We start from the raw sequence: 5,000 nt of genomic DNA, 5'->3' as shown, positions 1-5,000 counted from the left end.
TCTCCTCCCATTCCCTCCCCTACCCTCCCTCCCTTCCTCCTTTCCTCCTTTCCTCCTTTCCTCCATCCCTTCTTCTCTTCCCTTATCTCTCTCTCTCTCTCTCTCTCTCTCTCTCTCTCTCTCTCTCTCTCTCTCTCTCTCTCTCTCTCTCTCTCTCTCTCTCTCTCTCTCTCTCTCTCTCTCTCTCTCAGTCTGTCTCCATGCAAAGCCGCAAAGGGAATACCTGCATTTTTGTTGTCCCTTCGCGTCACGCCCTCCACTAACGTTGCCCATATCCTCCTCATGAGTAGGGGCGGGGCCGGAGCCTAAGATGGGGGGGGGGTTATACCCCTAGGCGTCGTGCCAAGGGCTTGGTCTTGCTCTATCGTCCACTTGAGGGGAATGTTGATGAGGTCCAGCAGAAGGGGAGGCGGAAGAGAGAGAAAGGGGAACGGTGGGGGATGTTGGAGATGGGGAGGGGATGGTGGGGGTGTTAAGGAAGAGTTTTGGGTGTTGTGGGCGGTCCCGATTGTTCATCAGGTGTTTATGTGTGGGGGGTGGAGGGGCGGGTGCTCTTTTGCTGTGTCCTCGAGATGGTGCTGTCCGTCGGTGCCTCCATGGTGTATGTATCTATATGTTTCTATTTTTTCTTGATGTTTGTATTTTCCTATCTATGTCCTATTTCTGTATATCTAGAGAGCGGGTGAGTGGGTGAGTGAGTGGGTGAGTGAGTGAGTGAGTGAGTGAGTGGGTGAGTGAGTGAGTGAGTGGGTGGGTGAGTGAGTGAGTGGGTGAGTGAGTGAGTGGGTGAGTGAGTGGGTGAGTGAGTGAGTGGGTGGGTGAGTGAGTGAGTGGGTGAGTGAGTGAGTGAGTGAGTGGGTGGGTGAGTGAGTGAGTGGGTGAGTGAGTGAGTGGGTGAGTGAGTGAGTGGGTGAGTGAGTGAGTGGGTGAGTGAGTGAGTGGGTGGGTGAGTGAGTGAGTGGGTGAGTGAGTGAGTGAGTGAGTGAGTGGGTGAGTGAGTGAGTGAGTGAGTGAGTGAGTGAGTGAGTGAGTGGGTGAGTGGGTGAGTGAGTGAGTGAGTGAGTGAGTGAGTGAGTGAGTGGGTGAGTGAGTGAGTGAGTGAGTGAGTGAGTGAATGAGTGAGTGAGTGAGTGAGTTACTGAGTTAAGGAGTGGGTGAGTGAGCGAGTGAGTGAGTGAGTGGGTGAGTGAATGAGTGAGTGAGTGGGTGAGTGAGTGAGTCAGTGGGTGAGAGTGAGTGAGTGAGTGAGTGGGTGAGTGAGTGAGTGAATGAGTGAGTGAGTGAATGAGTGGGTGAGTGAGTGGGTGAGTGAGTGAGTGAGTGAGTGAGTGAGTGAGTGAGTGGGTGAGTCAGTGGGTGAGAGAGAGAGAGAGAGAGAGAGAGAGAGAGAGAGAGAGAGAGAGAGAGAGAGAGAGAGAGAGTGAAAGAGAGAGAGAGAGGGAGGGAGAGAGGCCGAGACAGAGAGTGTGACTCAGAGGAATTCCGTGGTCAGTGTTTGCGGATACCCGGGGATTGCTCTGAATTGGGATGAATGTGTCGCCCTCCAGGCCTTCCGTGGCGGAGGTAATGCCTCATGCATGGTTCGCTGCCGATGTTGCCTCCTGCATAGTCAAATCCAGATAGACCCTTATCGAAACAATTGGGCCGATCCGAAGAAGAATGAGAAAAAAGAACGAACTCGCAAGAGAGCTGATAACGAACCCTCGCAGCACGCTCAGCTCGGACCATACGCTGTTGCTACGCCCGCCCGGAATAATCAAGCGCGGCGCATTGCTCGCCGATTAAGTCTCCGCTCACGATTAGGACATTTGATTTGCGTTCGGCGTCGCGCTCCGGCCAGCTGCGTGTGAGCGGGTAATTGCGCAAGCGTGGTGCTCGGCCGGCTGGCTGGCTGGGTGTGAGCGAGCGAACGGGCGGGCGGGTGGGCGGGGTAGCGGGTCGGACGGCGCCCACCGTAAGGATTATGCATATGCGGAGAGGATGACCCGTCGGTAGCGCTGGGTCCTGGTATCCTTGGCACTGGCATCCTCATGACGGACATCAGCAGGCACCTCATGGCGGGCAAGACCTTGCTAAGGGTGCCGAGGAGGACGTGGCATACATGACCCACTGCCTTAAACAGTTATTTGTTTGCTAAGCAACACCGGGCGCCGGCCAGGGAACTCCGTCTCGATCTTGCACTTGCTATCAGCCCCTGGTTTTGCTGTATGATTTCGTCGGGTGCGTAGGGTAATGCAGCTGCATATGAGGGAGAAAGGAAAGGAGGAGGAGAAAGAGAAGGAAAAGAAAAAGGAGAAGGAGAAGGAGGAGAAGGAGAAGGAGAGACAAAAGGAAGACCCGGGCAAAGCGGGCGCACGCTGTATTCGCGAGCGCCTTATCAGCGGGATCGGCTCTCATGGCTGTACCATGAGTACCATGAAGGCCATGCACCCCCCTGTCTCCTCCTCCCTCTCACCTAGGCGGTCAGACAGGAGTGACCTTGGCGTTGGGTCTCCTTTGGTTTCCTATGACCTTCCGGCCATTCGCGAAAGATGCATCGCCACAAGGTTGTTGTTTTTTCTCTCCATGTGTGTTTGTTTGTTTGTATGTATGTGTGTTTGTGCTTCTACGAGCATGCAAACACGGAATGAAATTATGGGTATGAGTGCATGTGCGTGCGCGTTAGGACGTGGTTAAGTGTCGGATGCCTACGCTTCCAAGCTGGCCACTTAGCGCCATCCGCACTTGGGGCGGAGGGCATCCCAGTCTCCGTCTCTCGAGTGAAGTGCGAGGGCGCGCCGGGCCTCGCAGGGACAGAAAGGGAACAGCAGGTGAAGGGAGCGGGGGGGGGGGGTCCGAGTGATCGCCAGTGACACTCGGTCGTTCGGCGAGTCCAGGCCGAGTGGCACGGCGCTACGAGGGGCGATCGAAGGCTTGTGCCGCGGCGCTGTCCCGGAGCGAGAGTCAGACCCACTCAGTATCATGGAGCGGGTTGGGGGGGGGGGGGGGGGGGGGGGGAATTTGAATATGGAAGCGGGAATGTGGATGTGGAAGCAGGAGGGGTATGTGGATGGGGAAGGGAGGAGTATGTGGATGGGGAAGCGGGAGGAGTATGTGGATGGGGAAGCGGGAGGAGTGTGTGGATGTTGGAACGGGAGGGGGGCGTGGATGGTGGAGCCGGAGAGGGTGTGGATGTGGGAGCTAGAGGGGGGATGTAGAGCCGGGAGGGGTATGTGGGATGGCGAGCTGTGTCCTTGGTCCAGTTATTATTACACATGTTGTTTGCCTCCTTCGTTATTCACGGCCGGCTGAGAGGCCTTCGTGGTAGCTCTACTTATGTTGTATTTATGCGTTGTTTTTTCCCCTTGTTGTTGAGGCTGGGTGCCACCGGTGCCACGGGGAGGGGGTGGAGGGGCCAAGAACGTGCACTGTAGGTCAACAACGTATGTGGGTTCTTGGAGGTCACGCACGTGTGTGTGTAGGTGGGCAGTGGGTGGCGTGGGGGGTTGAGCGGAGGGGTGGCTGTGCAGGTGTTTTTTCGACACCTGTGTTCTCGCTTTCCTCCCACGCACCTGTCGCCCCGCTCTCCGATCTTCGCCATAGCTTCACTGGTTCGCTTCCCGGTCGCGCCTCGGGACGTGGTCACCCCCTCCCCCCCTGGCGGTTAGTCCTTAGTTGATCTTCGTCATCGCGCCGTCATGTGCCCCGCAGTGCCAGGCTGTGTCCATACGCGTGCCATTGTCTTTAGCGGCTGAGGCATGCAGAACGAGGGTGGCTCGGCTAGTGTGTGTGGGTTGTCCCCTCCCCCCCTCCTCCCCCTGGGTGGCACGCGCTCATGCCCTCTTCCTTCCTTCCCCCCTCCCCCCTCCCTCCCAACCCCACCCAGGCCACCTCGCCCCCACCCCGCCCTCCAACGCCCACGGGGACTCCACCTCTCTGTGCTTGTAGCAAATGCTGCCCAACTTGGCGCTCGGAGTGGTTATGCGCTCAAGTGGTGAAGTGGTTCGCTATGGCCCTCTCAAGGTGGGGAAAGCGGCTCCACGCCTCCTCCTGCTGTCTCGTTGCATCGCATTTGCAACGGCTGCAATGGTGGTGCCGGCGCGAGAATGGCCTCCGCGCTCGCTGGCCGTGTGAATTGTCTCCTGGCGGCGTGACGTCATGCGCTTCCGGTGGAACAAGGCGAGGGGGTGGTGGGAGGGGGTGGGACAGTGACTTGTGTTTATAAGCGAAGGAAAGGCCATCAGTGGTTGCAATGTTGCAGGTGCCGAGTGCAAAGGAGCCCGTGGTTGCTAAATATAGCCTTGTTTATGAGGAGTGCCAGGCCTATTGAAGTGCGCCGTGCCTGAACAAGAGGGGACGAATCTTGTGCTATGAATTGCGTTTCGAGTTGTTGATTCCGTCACAAGCATTGTTACGTTACAGCTCCATGGCCCGTGTGTTATTCAGGCGTCACAGCAGCAAGGGGTGCTTCCTATTCTCATATTTTTTGTTACTTTTTATATATTACTGCGGTTTTTAGTATTCGTTAATATATATATATATATATATATATATATATATATATATATATATATATATATATATATATATATATATATATATATAGTGTGCGTGTATGTGTATGTGTATGTGTATATGCGCGTGTGTGTGTGTGTATGTGTGTCTGTGTGTCTGTGTGTATGTATTTAAAGTATTTCCTGGAAAACCTAAAGGTGTACAAACTGTTTGTTTGTCTAAGTGACACCAGAGAAAGGGAGGGAGGGAGAGAGAGAGAGAGAGAGAGAGAGAGAGAGAGAGAGAGAGAGAGAGAGAGAGAGAGAGAGAGAGAGAGGAGAGAGAGAGAGAGAGGAGAGAGAGAGAGTTATATCGGGAGTGCCAACTGGAGGCGATGGCACTGCGGGAATAGAAGGGTTCTCCCCCTCTCTTTGGGTGCCTTATTGCTCTTATTGTTCGCGATGTTATTGCTTTTGCTCTTGTTAATGTTCTTTAGATTTAATTACGCATCGTGTTTATCGTATTTA

At 54.8% G+C, this 5,000-nt stretch overlaps 1 protein-coding gene across 1 annotated transcript in view; it reads left to right on the top strand.

Moving 5' to 3' along the window:
• Nucleotides 1-3,626: 3,626 nt before the first annotated feature.
• The window catches only part of trc (Serine/threonine-protein kinase tricornered), a 211,252-nt gene continuing 209,878 nt past the window's right edge, over nucleotides 3,627-5,000 (top strand). The window contains exon 1 of the mRNA XM_086532923.1: nucleotides 3,627-3,642. The gene's annotated coding sequence lies outside the window, so the exon portion shown is untranslated. The remainder of the gene's footprint in view (nucleotides 3,643-5,000) is intronic.

The sequence above is a fragment of the Penaeus japonicus genome, unplaced genomic scaffold (assembly GCF_977035675.1).
Source record: "Penaeus japonicus unplaced genomic scaffold, GWHDUDI00000001_assembly GWHDUDI00000038, whole genome shotgun sequence".
Lineage (NCBI taxonomy): Eukaryota > Metazoa > Arthropoda > Malacostraca > Decapoda > Penaeidae > Penaeus > Penaeus japonicus.
Note: the sequence above shows the minus strand (reverse complement) of the source record. Positions and strands in the feature narration are given on the sequence as shown.